The sequence below is a fragment of the Homalodisca vitripennis genome, chromosome 8, assembly GCF_021130785.1.
Source record: "Homalodisca vitripennis isolate AUS2020 chromosome 8, UT_GWSS_2.1, whole genome shotgun sequence".
NCBI lineage: Eukaryota > Metazoa > Arthropoda > Insecta > Hemiptera > Cicadellidae > Homalodisca > Homalodisca vitripennis.
Genome location: NC_060214.1, coordinates 116382258 through 116398157, shown reverse-complemented (window position 1 = coordinate 116398157; position 15900 = coordinate 116382258).

The following is a 15900-nucleotide window of genomic DNA, read 5'->3' as shown; positions in this document are numbered from 1 at the left end:
AACTAGCCGTTACCCATGGTTTCGCATGCAAGTTTAAAAATTAAAGTCTAGTTAGGTAAACTACTTATGATACAAAGTTAATATGATGGTATCTTATGATATTTTTCAAATGTAAATAAGAAGAATACATCAGTTACGTATTATTTAAGTATTTATGTTATGTATTATGTTATGTATTTAACATAATCAGAAGTTAATGGACTGACCCTTATATCAGATTTTGCGTGCATAGGACCATTTCTGGTTGGAATAAATTATATTTCAACCCTAAAGCTGAGTTTCCTTTGTAATAATCAAGAATATTAACCCACTTCGGTAAAACAGTTTTTTCCAGGCCTTTCAATGAACTTCTGGTCAAAATTATTTGCAAATGTACGTCTCAGAAACCTACATCCTTCAAAAAGGGTTTAATTTCCAGCTTTTGCAATCTTATTTTGGTCTAAGATATTTCTAGTGCCATAGTTGAGATTGCCTAGGTCTCTACAAAGAAATTATACACACGTACTTAGCACTGAGGCGCCTACTACAATACAAAGATATCTACTCTCTAAGGGAAAAAGTCCTTACTAAGTTCATATATGTAAAAATAATGTTACATAATATGTTTGGCATTATTTTTGGGACAGTAGTCTGGGAGTAAATGGCTCCTTAAGGTAGTGTCCGTTCCTCTGTGTTTCTTTAAGCCACTGTAAAAATTAAACACAGTACAAATCGGTATGTCAATGAAGTCAACCAGTTTCGAGTACCTTATTTGATCGCAGCTTTATTCAAAAAAGTTATAGGGTAACTTTGTCTCTGCTATCTGCAGTACACTACTGATCAAGCACTGTGTACTTAATATAATTATTGTAGAATAAAAAATGTAAACATATATTACAGCTCTTTGATGGACTTCAGCTGAGGCATACAAGAACATTTAAAAGTGTCAACAACTGTTTAGTGTCAGTGAAAGTGGTATTATGAAACATAAATATTATTATTATTTTTCCAAATTCTAAATTAATTGTTCCTGGAAACTTCTTCATTCTTTATCTTCATATAAAGCTTCCTCGGACTTCAACAAATATGTTTTTAAATCAATTAGCGAAAATGGTCCAGCCGTTCTCAAAATTAGTGCTTAACAATGCATTTTAAGATCCTTTTTTATTTATAAGATTTTATAGCTCTTTAAAAATACTTCCTTGAATACCGAGAAAGTAAAAACTTTATATGATCATTCCGTGTTTATATGAAATTACACGAGTTTAGATTAGGAACACGTGGTCCAGCCCTGATTAGGAAATCTGATCCAAATAAAAACGACTGATTTGTTTATAACTTCGCCGACTATTTTTTTATATCTTTCGACGAACAAGCCTCCAGATTTTAGGACCATTAGTTTTAGGACCATTAATTTTAGGACATAAATTTTGTGACGTCTTTTTAAATTATATAAATTTTGTCAAAAAAATATTTAAAAATATAAAATATGCATTTAAAAATTATATTTAACTAGCTGTTTCCCGCGGCTTCGCACGCGTCTCTTAAAGCTTTGCCCGTATATTTCTTTGCCTTCAAATAGTGTTTGGATATTTTAATATACGTAACTACTGTGTTGTAATTGCAGTTTATAATGTGCAGGCGCTTTGATAACTTTTATATCTTGCAGTACAGCCTGGTGGTTAGTTACATCAATGGGCATTGCGTATAAACCTTCTACATAGAAAAATACAAATTTTCATAGTGATCGGTCCAATAGTTTCTGAGTCTATAAAGGACAAACACACAAACATTCATTTTTATATATTATGATTGCAGAAACAGTTTAACCCTCCAACTGGCAGTCATTTTTTCCTGTAGTGGCGGCATGTTTTCGAGCCTCGTGCAAGGGTTTTTAAAAAAATTTATTAAAAATATAAATTAAAAGTAATATATATAGAAGTATATATTTTTGTGTTCAGAATTAAACATATAATAATATTAGTATTTAAATTTGGCCTTAAAAAAAATGTTTACTAAAATTTTTTTTCCATGAAATTCAAAATTTACATTTTTTTTTTTTTTATTTGGGGGGGACCATACCTAGCAAACCAAGTTATAGTAAGAAAACTATAACAGTGAGAGTACCATTGTGTGTCAAATTTATTCTAGTTTCAGAAACACATAAGCATTATACAAATTTATGAAACTATAATAACACTATATAACAAAAAGCAGCGATGCGCATAAATTGTGAAAATAGGATGTATATGTAAGAGTTTGCTAATAAAAGTTTTACTAATACAGTTTTACTTCTATACATGTTATATTGCATATTTTATTACTCAGAATGAAGTAAACTATACAGCAGTAGTAAAATAAATTCCATAACTTTTTTTTTGAAGAGTCGAAAAAAGTTTCATTTTGTCATTACTCAAAACTTTTGCGAAAAATTTTCGAGAAATTTATTTATTCTAAAATATATTTATTTGCACTACTGCAATATTTAACAATTCACCACACACTAAACACAACACTAAAACACAAATAAACCTACTAAAACTTGCTAATAAACACGACTCGTCACATCAACAACTCAGACGGCATCGACAACATGGCGGTCACATCTTTTACGTTCCAATCTACGAACTTGGTACGTTGCAACTACAATATAAAGAGGAATACAACTATAGTATTCCTTAGGCTTTTTTTCCCCGAATCCAATGGTGCATGAATCGAATCGATACGTTGCCGAAATATACTGTTATGAGTGATTATGCAAAGGAATGTTTGTTTATCAAAATTTTGACGAACAACAATCCGCTAAGGGTTATGTTTATCAAAATTTTGATAAACAACAGTTGGAGCGTTAAACAAAATTTGTCGTTTCTCTTAAGCTTACTCTATGCTAAAACTATAAGTGTAAAGAAATTTATATATAAATATATTTTTTGTCGCATTATATATGTTTACAAAGAACAGCTGATTAAAAATTTGAAAAGACTCTTTCACTTAATAACATATGTTTGCTGCAATGCATTTCTTACGGGTATTTCTGTAACCAGTGGGGCGGAATCCTGAATCGGGAAAGGGATAAAAAGTATCCTATAACCTTCTACAGATCAAGACGAACAAATTAAAAAAAAAATTAGGCGAATCCGTCCAGCCGTTTGTGAGTGATGCTGTTACACACGAACAGTTTCATTTATATATATATAGATAAAAAAGTACTATTTCTTCAACCCGTAAATTAATAAAAATCACGTCACTCCCCGAAGCTGTCTCGTATACATCCAAGCAAAGAACGTAGGCAGGAAACAATTTTTTTTTTGGGGGGGGGGGAGGGGTGCAGATAACTGATATACTCGTATTTCCGTAGTGGACAGAGAGTAAGGCCCCATTTTGTTCCTTAAAAAGTTCTTTTCCCGTTTCTTTGTTAAGAACGATCTTTCTGCAGTACAAGTCAGTAATACTGAATTATTTAAATAATAATAATCATTTACTAGAAAAGTAATTGAACAAATTTTAAATTTGAGGAGGATCCGGACCCCCTTGGACCCCCTCACTGGCTACATCCTTCCATCCAGGTGCAGGGGATTAGTATTTATCGCATTTCCACTCCATTATTCAAACCAACAATCCTAGATTTGTGTTATTTGAAATTTCATCTTAAAGCGATTAGTGTATATAAATTGTGAACATCACCAAGAGAAAAATTATACCAAACAACGTATGATGCACTGAAATTCTCACAGAGTATTGATTAGTCGTGAGTCTAAAATATGTTACTGAAAACCCGGGATGGAAAAAGGCAGGTGCCTGATTTGTCCCAACCCTCTGCTCGTGAGTGTGGGGGTGCGTGCGTGACTACATGGCCCTTCAGCTGCACTCCCTATTCGTTAATATTATAATTTTAATAAGAGTGGTCAATGTCACGTTTCTGCAGATTAGGACAGTGAGTCCACCTCGACACCAGAGGATTCTACTTTTCAAGACTGACCTGGCTGTGCATTGCATTAGTGTTTCTACCTGAACACTCTACACTGTAAAACCGAGTAAATCAGAGAACACACAGGTTGGCCAATAGTGGGGTAGTGGCACGGTGCACTAACCCACTATTGGCCAATTTTGTTGGCTGCAATTTTGTCAGAAAATTTATCTGAGAATATCTGATGTTCTTGCGTTTTTGTTTAAACTGTCAGACACTATATAAAGTAAAAAAGGTAATTTTTTAAGTAAGATCCGTTTCGTAATTGGACCCAGAGAAACTTTTTGTATGAACTTTAAATTATATCACAAAGTAAATTTTGAACATTTACTCACTTCTCTACATAGTCACCTGGAACATTTAAACATGTTCTTCAATTTGTGGCACTAGCTTTTGGGGTGCGCTTGAATTAGCACCCCTGGTCATAGCACCCCCTCACTACTGACGTCATTTTGAGGTCACGTAAGGGGGTGCTAAATCAGCGCAGTGGCCGTGTTCCCATGCCCTGAATAAGCACCCCCCTCAGATAGGGGTCCTAATTCAGCGCCTTGACCGTGTCCGTGACATATTTATTTACTAAAATGTAGTCAAGCGCCAATGACATGTTTTTAATCTATAAAAACATTATTGTCTGAATATTACTGTACGATTGTGCTTGTTATTTATTATTCTTAATATACAATAGTCAACCTAAAATCACTTCCATTTAGTTTTTTTAACAGGTATTGTGAATAATTTAAGGCTTATGGTAAATAAAGCAGTTCATTATTTATTGTACTATAACTAGTATAAACAAATTCAACATTTTCCAATATATAATTTTTATTTTGTGCAAGGCCTTTCTGAATCAAAGATTCACAAAATAATTTGTGAAGCGCCTATGATGGAATCTTTGATTCAGAAAGGCCTTGCACAAAATAAAAACTATATATTGAAAAATGTTGAATTTGTTTATACTAGTGATAATACAATAAACCTTTTTTCCAATGCTGCCAAGATTCTACAGTTCATTATTGTTAATTGTTTGTCTGTTATTGTTCATAAGGCGTTCCTTGTTGATAAATTTACAATATCTTTAATAGTTTTTAATTGATTAGATAAAAAAGTTACTTGGGAACAGATATTACTGTATTTCATGTACTTTAAATGAAGGAACAAAAAAAAGACTTCGCAAGTGACATAAGATACTCTGGAGCTACCGTTTATTCGAATTTGTATGTGAGATACTCGCTGAGAACCATAATGTCGACCGTGTTTTGTCACAGTAATTCTGTGTATATGTTGTTTTACATAATTTTGGTCATTAGATTTGTAGTATCGTCCGCTTAAAATGTAATTCTTACAAATATTTTAGAAACATTGCAGATTTTTAAGACGTTAAAATTTAAAATATTTTAATAGCTACTATTTTGAAAGTATTAAAGATAACAATCATTGTATATATTTTTTGCAGCTGGCCTTCCCACCATAAACATTTAACCAATACTTGTTAGGATTTAATTTATTAGGTTTTAAGATACAAACGTTTAAATACAAAAAATCGCCGCCAGAGAGGAAACTAAGCAATAGTGATCCATAATTAATCCATCTATAAATTTGTCTGTCTTGATCTGAGCAATGATGCTTTTGAAAATAATATGGTAATACAATATATTTATTGCTACGTTTTTTAACAGGTTTTAATTTTTATTGATTATAGTTCTACTGAGTGATATGGATATAACCGAAGGCAATCAACTTCACGAGATCATTGCCTTGTACCATCTCCGTTACAAATGAAAACACAATGGAAATAGCAGATGTTGACTATTGTATACATTAAATAATGTTATAATATTGTTTATCCATTGTGTTTGAATAATTATACTATTTAAACTGGTCTGTCCTTAAAAATCATTAATCCACTAAGGTTTTTGGAAAATTACAATTTCACAGTACACAATTTAATCGCGTTTTATTGCTCTTTGCAAAATTAAAAAAAAATAGATAATTGTTTCTAAAGTGGTTATTAATAAATAGGGTTGATATAACCTCTGACCACGTATATTTATTACACATATCGGATTCAAGCTATCAATCCCTCTGTGTATTTTGTACCATGATTTCAAATTCATTTTACTTTAAAATAAAGTTGTATTTGAATGCCTAGAGCTTAGTTTTTTAACGTAAGCATATTCGATGCAGGGGACATAAATGTTCCCTTTCCCCCTCCAAATGTGACATCACTCATTTAACCATTTTTTTTTTAACGTAGGGGGAATGCATTTGCGCACGGAGTGTGGGACTCCCTTGCGGACTACCCACTAAACCCCCTACGGGCCACGGAGGGCCCAGGCCGGAACCCTTTCGGATGACATCTTGCCTGGTCCGTGTGTCTTATGTCCCAACCAGGACATACTTGTTTCGGAAGCTAGGGGTCAGCCAGGCATCCGTCTTCACGCTTCTGATGAAGGATCGCATGTAAATGAGTGGTGACTGCATTCCAGGCGTCCTCACTCTGCAGCATCATCTCCACAATGGTCTCTGCCGTAACATCGCCAACTTTGGTGGCGAGCGTTCGCCTGGCCTCGGTGAAGCGCCCGCAAGCGAAGAAGGTGTGATGAACATCATCATCTTCCTCCGGGCAGTAAGCACACCGAGGCGACCTGACTTTTCCCATCCTGTAGAGGTACTTCCTAAAGTAACCGTGCCCAGTCAGGAACTGACACAGGTAGAAATCTATCTCCCCGTGGCCACGATCTATCCAGGATTGAAGCTTTCGTTCAACCAATGGATCAGGGAGTTATCGAATGGTTACAAAGCCGATATTGCAGTAAGTACATCATCTCAATCCTTAGGCAAATCTGAAGACGGTTGTAACACATTTCAGGCTATGACACATTTCAGGCTATGAAATACCTGAACTTCCAAAATGCTATCTACACAATCGCTGAGTCATGGGATGAATTGAAACCTGACAACACTGCGGAAATTATGGCGTAAGCTTTGGCCGAACGTGATCGAAGACAGGCATAACAACGACACACAGGACATCGTTAACGATCTACAAACTCTAGAGCCAAACGTTCCTGCCAATGGAGTTGAAACGAGGATAACCGAATGTGACCAAGACTGTTGACTCCTATAAACAGCTCAATGACGACCAGATTGTTTCCGCTGTTATGGGAAGCGATGGCGAGTAAACTGTGAAAGGGGACTCGGACGGTAAAGAAGACGAACCCCCACCTTGATTCCATATACTCCGATGCTAAGCACGCTTTCGACATCCCCCTTCAGTACATAGAACAGAACCTAACCTCAACTCCAGTGGACATCTTGTGGATCACGAAATGGAGAGACTCTGCAGCTAAGTCTAGAATTTCATCTGCTAAACAAAATTCTATAACTGTCGCTTTTTTCTAAGTAATCTGTTTGTTGTTTTTTATGTAAAAAATGCGTATAGACTTTTTAAATTTAATATCCTGCTTATTTCACTGAAACATAGTTTCTTTATTTGATAGTAATGTAGTAATAAATAATAATAACAATAATAACTATTTAATACATACATTCTGTACTTTATTACTGTACAATACTAAAATGTAATAAACACAGTATATTTTTGCATTTTTGGATAATCCGACCTTATTTGCGGTCCGACCAAACTCCCAGTCCTGTAGGTGACCGATTAGAGGTTCTACTGTAATTTATTTCATAATTGGTATGCCATTTTTGAAAAGACATTAAGAAGATGTATAGGATGTTCTAAAACTAGGATGTTGACATAGGATGTTCCAGTTATCCTACAGAATATTGCCTAAGAAGGCGCGGTTAACGGCTAGTAAACATATAAATGCCTTGAAACTGTTCATTTTGATCTTAACATCGATGCTCGTTATATTCGGCTGTCTACCAAATATGAAATATACAGAGTGAAATAAACCTATAAAATAATATCGATTGTATGACTGTAGCTCTACGCATAATTTTGATGAGGCTGGCGTCACGGTTTTCAGGGTAGGACCGTTAGTCCACGCCGACATCCGTACACTACCGACCCTATTGTCCAAAACTGACCCTATCGCATCGAGTAATAAGGTCGAGTAATAATATCGATGTATCGTTTAGAACTGTTTATATTTTTATTTTTATTATATTTCATTTTTCTCAGTTGTCATTCCTATATTAATACAGAACTTATTATGTATATTGAATTTATTTGATGAAATTTTGTAGGAAATAGAGGAAGAAATCAAACAAGTGTTTGAGTGTACAGGGCCGAGGGGTGGTATATAATTATACTCTCTAGGCGACGGATACTTTTACTCGAGTACAGAGAAAAGACAAACTAGAATACGGTTGTAGTGTATAGACAAACATTTTAAAATCACCGCCTTTTTGTATGCAGTTAACGAATCTTTAACTATTGTGCACTTATAACCCTGTGTATCTGGAAGTGTCCAATTTAAGGACGATTATTCTGACAAGATTGAAAAACAGAATGAAATCTTTAATGAAGAATCTAAAAAAAAGGTTAACTCAATTTACAACTATACTTGAGCTTAGCTGCAGTTTTATTTTAAGGCTAATCATATCGGAAAGTGTAATGAATGATTAACCCAATGGATGGCAGAACCTCTGTGGCAAAATTTAATTTTTATGTTGTTACCATCTTATTTTCAACTCGTAATTTTAAAAACTGATTTGTAAATTACTGTAGATAACAAACAAATGTATTTCTATACATTATAAAAATATATTATAAATATATTATTTCATAAATATTAATATTTGAATAAAATATTAAAATTAGGTTTAAATATTAAATTATTAAATATTGCAGAAATATTATTTTATTAATAATGACAAAATTACTGTACATGACATTTAATTTTGTATACAATAACATTTTATGAATTTTGAATGTTTTATTTTTACGAATCTCGGTTAGAACTAAATTAACAATAGCATATCTACAAACTTCGTATAAATGTACAAGGTTCAAAAGTAAGTCCGAGGATTTATATTGAAATAACAAAATATTAAATAGGAAGATTGAGCGATCAACAGTACATACAGAGCTATAATAATTAGGATTTGCGAGTTCTACGAGTATTTTTTAATTTTTGGTCTAGGTAATCGACATGCATTAGAGTGTATTTTCTGATGTTTTAATCAAAAGAACCCTATATCCTGCAATAGTTAAGGATATTATGGCCACAGTTCAACAATGTAATGTCAAAAGCAGCTGATTAGAGCAGCTAACATTAAAACAGCTGTTGCAGCCCACATTTAGTGCTGTCACATAATAAAGGCGGATATTGTTTGGTAATCGGTTTATAAAGCAAATCATCTCCCTTATTTCACAAACAATTTTCTTAAACATGGTATCGTTGGATTTTTAATTAAATTTTGTAACTGGGATGTAATAATTGTGACCTTTTTATCATATGTCGCTTTTAAGATACTCAAGCTTAAAGATTTTAGAACGCCACAATGTTGAAAATAAAGCTTGTACGATATTAAAATGTTTTATGCAATTATGCCTTAAGGTTATAAAGGTATTTACAGTGTTTGTATCTATTTAAAACAATAGTATAGTGAAACTTGTGATTAAGTAATTTAACGATACCAGGTGAAAGTTGTTGGGTACAGTGTTCCGTATTTCACCACCCATAATTTTTCAGTCAGGGACACATCAAACTGTCAATCATTTAACCTAAAATAACCAAACGTAGTGAAATGCAGCTGTCATTGAGCAGTCAGAATTGAAATTTTTCAATCACAGACTGACATAATACGCTTTACGAACTAATATATTTCGATGCCATATGCGTTTTTAAACGAGTCCGTAGAATTTCAAAGCGTTTTGTAAAATAGGTGGCAATTAAAATAATAAAAAGTGCACGTCCGCACTATACGGACGTTGAGGTTAAAAGTTGTTAAGATCTCATTTCCTGAAAACGTTTAATTTGCTGCTTCTAGAAACTGTCTTGATCGTCTTTGACCTATTTTATTTAATCATTAAAATCAAATATTAAAAGTTGTCAAAGGCCATCGATTTTCAAGAGGAGATTAAAACTATCTCTTTGAGAGGACCTTCTACAGCCGTGAAGAGATGCTCTGATTTTAAGTTTTCTCTCTAATGGTCAATAAAAATCTTTAATGTAGCCTATAACTCAAGTTATAGTTTTTTATTACAAGTGTATTATAGTGATACGACTTGCACCTCAAACATGTAAATTTTTCATGGTACCAATCAATCTGATTTGACTTTAATATTCAAAACTATATAGGCAATAGTTTTCTTATTAGGAAAAACTATTTCCTTAGCATAAAAATGCCTAATTTCATTCCAAACCCTTTTCGATCAAAATCATCGAAGATTGCCTTATATTTGCTATGAATTTTTATCTTCTTTCCAGGAGACTTCGTATTTTCATCAGGAGTTCATTTTCCTGCAAAGTTATCTCTTTATAGCACTTTGAAGAACTCTGCAGTAATGTCCTGAACACCGAGTTCTTTTCAATCGGTTTTAATAATAAATGTTTGCGCGCTTCTTCATCTCAAGCATTTAATCACGTGACTGATAAGTTTCCTTACAAGGCTGTATATCGATAATCTCCACACCATACCTTCCAAATTAAACACGGAAATAACTTTTTACTAACATTAGTTTGAAAGTTACCCTCCCACGTGATTTTTTTACCTATTTTAAATAATCGAATGATAGTGTCAACTTATATTTATAGTTTTATATAAACAATGCACTGAGAAAATTACCAACAGAAATGGTCCATTGTTGGCTAATAGAGTTGACAATGGATAAATCACTAAGTAAAAACTTGGAAACCGGAAATGCAACCTCATATGGTGGTGTAGGCTAACCTCATCAGTCTGACGGTTTGTACGTTCAAACGAGCTGGCACCATTAAATCTGTTTTCAAATTCAAAAGTTTCAGATTTCGTCCGTAGATTTTAAATTTTGCATGAAACTTCACTTATTACACAGAAGAGAATGTGTCCTATGATGCAACATGTCCAATCACGGAATTTGGCGGAGCGCAAGTTTTGTGCCAATTTCTTTTCTGTATCCTTCTCTCTCTGCCTGTCTAGCAGGACATCTCAAGACTAAAATGAGTTAAATATTAGAAATTTTGCATGCAACCTCAGCGAAACCTTTAAAATGTATTCGTGTATTTTGCTAAACTAATACTAAAGTGAAGGAAACAGGATTTTTCCGGACATTTGCCATCGTTCAGTGAAACAAGAAAACAGTAACACTACGTTTCAAGGTTATTTTTGACGATGGAAGGATTGTGAAGGAAACAGGATTTTTCCGGACATTTGCCATCGTTCAGTGAAACAAGAAAACAGTAACACTACGTTTCGAGATCTGCAATCTGATCTCTTCTTCAGGTAAAGAACTAACCTAATACATAATTACAAACTAGGTTAAAATAAACAAATCTTACCAAAGCGTTGTGGCACGCCTAAGTCAGGAATCACAACCTATATGTTGTTTGTCAACTTCACTAACTCTAGAAACATGCACTTAATAAAAAACTACACAAAACACCAATCATTAAAACTAAAATACGGAATACAGGTCACAATACGTCTTCACTCGTCTACTAACCACCTACGACTGACCAGAGGGACTAACCAATGGTAAGTACTGGAAGTAATACTAAAGGTTCTGGAAAAATCCTCTTCTGCCTGACTATCTTCTGCTGGGTGACTGGAGAACTTATTGAGCTATGGACTTGAAATGTTACATATAATGTCATTTGTGCTTAGGCAACGTCGTGTTTAATCATGATATGTGGTTGAGCCTTTTCACAGCCTTACTATCCACAGGATATCTCGAGGACGATATTATCTCCAGAGTTTAAATTTTGTACGAAACGTCACTTCTAGGTAGACAAGAAGTAGTTCAATGAAGGTGCATTTCTATCCATTGGATTCGACTAAGCGGATTGAAAGACCACCGCGCAGTAGGCTGGCAGTATCCCTTCCGTACGTCTACGGCTATAAAAGTTCTTTTTTGATTGATTGTCTGCCCACAGGACGTGTCAAATGTGAGCTATAAACTCGAGCGAAGTCTGGTACGTGACTCGCACACACGCACATACGCGAGCAACAGCGCTGCAGAGTGCTTTAAGTACTCAGAAGCGGAGAATACGAGCAATCTCGGCGTTGATGTTTTGAACTGTACCGTGAGAGCGAGAGGGTATTAAGCCGCAGCTGTCGTTACCAGGTGCAGCTCTAGCTCAGCCTGAGTTCAAAAAAACACTAGAGACCGATCACATAAGTGGTTTGGCTAAGAACGGCAGTCACTACTCGGTGACCTTGATTAAAATACCGTTCAAAATATATTGCCTCCTTTTAATTTTGTTATTGTTAATAATCTATTCAGTAGTTTATGTTAATTGTATAATTTAATAGTTTTTCATTCTTTGAAGTTTGCTTTTGACAATGGAAGAATTGTGAAGGAAACAGGATTTTTCTGGAAACATTTGCCATCGTTCAGAGATGCAAAAATTCAGTACCACTACGTTTCGAGATCTTCAATATGATCTCTTCTTATCTCTTCTTTAGGTAAATTACTCCTAATATATAATTACAAACTAGGTTAAAATACATGTAAATTATTTACCTGAAATAAAAAGTTATTTACCTGAAGAAGAGATCAGATTGCAGATATCGAAACGTACTGTTCCCCGATCAAGGAAATGTGTATACCTGCCGTCTGAAAAGCCTAGAAGCTCACAATTCCGACCAAGCAATACATACTTATCTATTTGGTACACTTTACGGTTAAAGTATATTTTTACTAAACTTCCAATTTTATTTTCTGGATTGGAAAAGTTTAAACAAAAAGTGTTGTTATTATCAACCTTTTAATCTATTTATTTTTCAGCAAACAATTTGGCTGATGATTATTTGTATCGCTGAACGATGGCAAATGTTCTGAAAATCCGGATTCCTTTACAGTTTTTAATGTAACTAGCAGTTACCAGCGGCTTAGCACGCAATTCCGTAGGCTTTGCACCTTTATGAGCAATTCTGGTTCGAGTTAATTATATTTCCGACGCCAACGATGAGTTTACCTTGTTGCCACGATCAAGTAATTATGTCAAAAAGTGTATACCTATTTATGTCCATTGTAATTTATTCCGGTCTTAGTATTTTTGTGCTTATAGTTGATTTTACCTATGTCCCCCGATCAAGGAAATGTGTATACCTGCCGTCTGAAAAGCCTAGAAACTCACAATTCCGACCAAGCAATACATACTTATCTTAATATTTGGTACACTTTACGGTTAAAGTATATTTGTACTAAAAATTTTAATTTTCTTACTCTACGGTTCTCAACAGTGATTACAAGGAAAAGTTTAAACAAAAAGTGTTGTTATTATCAACCTTAATCTATTTATTTTTCAGCAAACAATTTGGCAGCCTAGACTTTATCCATGAGGCTTAGAAGTTCACATATTCTGTTAATTATGGAAGTTATTGATACATCTTCTCTGCCAGGGCCGGACAATGTCCTAACCCCAAAAGGAAAGGACACACATGCAATGTGTAATTTTCTACCGTTTTTCTTCAAACTTTTTATTGCTCTTGATTACTTCTTTCAAGCTTGTATGATTATTGATCATTTCTTTTATGTGCTTGAAGCATTTATGTATGATTTCAAGACTATAAATGTAAATAAGTAGTGGTTAAACGAATTACACATATGGTTGTGCTGTCATAAAACAATGTTTCTTACGTTTAACAGGCTATTGCAATATGTGCAATATACAAATCTTTTCTTCTTCTATTCACCTGATTTATTTTCGTGATCTGTTGCGTTACTTTAATAGCTGTTATTCACGGCGGAGACGAATCCAACGAATTAGAGATTATTATAATCGGCACAGCCATTCTTGAGTTATACGGTGTAGATATTTGCTTTATGTGTATAGATGTACAGACAAAACATAACATATGTTGTTCATAGTCAAAAATAAGTTTCACAATGCTCTGTAATGTTAACGAAGTGCACGCTAAAAATTAACATCTGTCTTACTCCTATGCTTTTTTAAACAAAATCTAGACCAACTATTATATATATATATATATATATATAATATATATATATATATATATATATATATATATATATATATATATATATATATATATAATAGTAATGGTAGCACATTCACCCGGCAAGTGAGAGATCCGGGTTCGACTCCCGGCGCGGCGGAGCAAGTACTTTTAGTGATTCATGTTTATTGAAATTAAATAAGGCTATTGCCATATATACAGTTTAATGTAAATAAAAGTCGTTTGACAGGTATTTGGTCTTCCGATCATATGTTAGTTTGCTTATTTAAACGCATATGTGACAGATACGGCCAAATAAAAAAATAATTGAATCGGAAAAAGTAAGCGCTCTGTGGTGTAATGGTAGCACATTCACCCGGCAAGTGAGAGATCCGGGTTCGACTCCCGGCGCGGCGGAGCAAGTACTTTTAGTGATTCATGTTTATTGAAATTAAATAAGGCTATTGCCATATATACAGTTTAATGTAAATAAAAGTCGTTTGACAGGTATTTGGTCTTCCGATCATATTTTAGTTTGCTTATTTAAACGCATATGTGACAGATACGGCCAAATAAAAAATAATTGAATCGGAAAAAAGTAAGCGCTCTGTGGTGTAATGGTAGCACATTCACCCGGCAAGTGAGAGATCCGGGTTCGACTCCCGGCGCGGCGGAGCAAGTACTTTTAGTGATTCATGTTTATTGAAATTAAATAAGGCTATTGCCATATATACAGTTTAATGTAAATAAAAGTCGTTTGACAGGTATTTGGTCTTCCGATCATATGTTAGTTTGCTTATTTAAACGCATATGTGACAGATACGGCCAAATAAAAAATAATTGAATCGGAAAAAGTAAGCGCTCTGTGGTGTAATGGTAGCACATTCACCCGGCAAGTGAGAGATCCGGGTTCGACTCCCGGCGCGGCGGAGCAAGTACTTTTAGTGATTCATGTTTATTGAAATTAAATAAGGCTATTGCCATATATACAGTTTAATGTAAATAAAAGTCGTTTGACAGGTATTTGGTCTTCCGATCATATTTTAGTTTGCTTATTTAAACGCATATGTGACAGATACGGCCAAATAAAAAATAATTGAATCGGAAAAAAGTAAGCGCTCTGTGGTGTAATGGTAGCACATTCACCCGGCAAGTGAGAGATCCGGGTTCGACTCCCGGCGCGGCGGAGCAAGTACTTTTAGTGATTCATGTTTATTGAAATTAAATAAGGCTATTGCCATATATACAGTTTAATGTAAATAAAAGTCGTTTGACAGGTATTTGGTCTTCCGATCATATGTTAGTTTGCTTATTTAAACGCATATGTGACAGATACGGCCAAATAAAAAATAATTGAATCGGAAAAAGTAAGCGCTATATATATAAACTAGCAGTTACCCGCTGCTTCGAACGCAATTTCCTACTGAAAAACTAGGACAAAGTGGGCATATTTCTTTTAAATGTCATCCTTGCTCTTCTGAGATAATGATAGTCTCACTGAAAGATATTCAAACCTCATGATCCATTTAAGATTTAAATCTAAAGAGCAGCTTTAGGGGACTCTAAAGTCGGTTATCTGTGAAATGATTAGAATTTCTCTCGAATGTTCTATGCTTATTTATTGAATAACTTCAACAATTGAACTACGAGGGCGGTTTGATAAATCAGAGACTTTTTGAATTTCCCGCGCAGTAACTTGAAATGCAACAGTGCTACAGTCAGCTGTAATCCATCAGTGGGCAAATTTATAATTTCTAGCAAGCTGCGTCGTGCAGTTGGTGTTCAATAGCCGTTCAAAGCAGACAACCTCGTGAATTTCACGAAAATGGAAAAAAGTTAATTTTGTGTGCTGATTAAGCATTAATTTTACGTAAAAA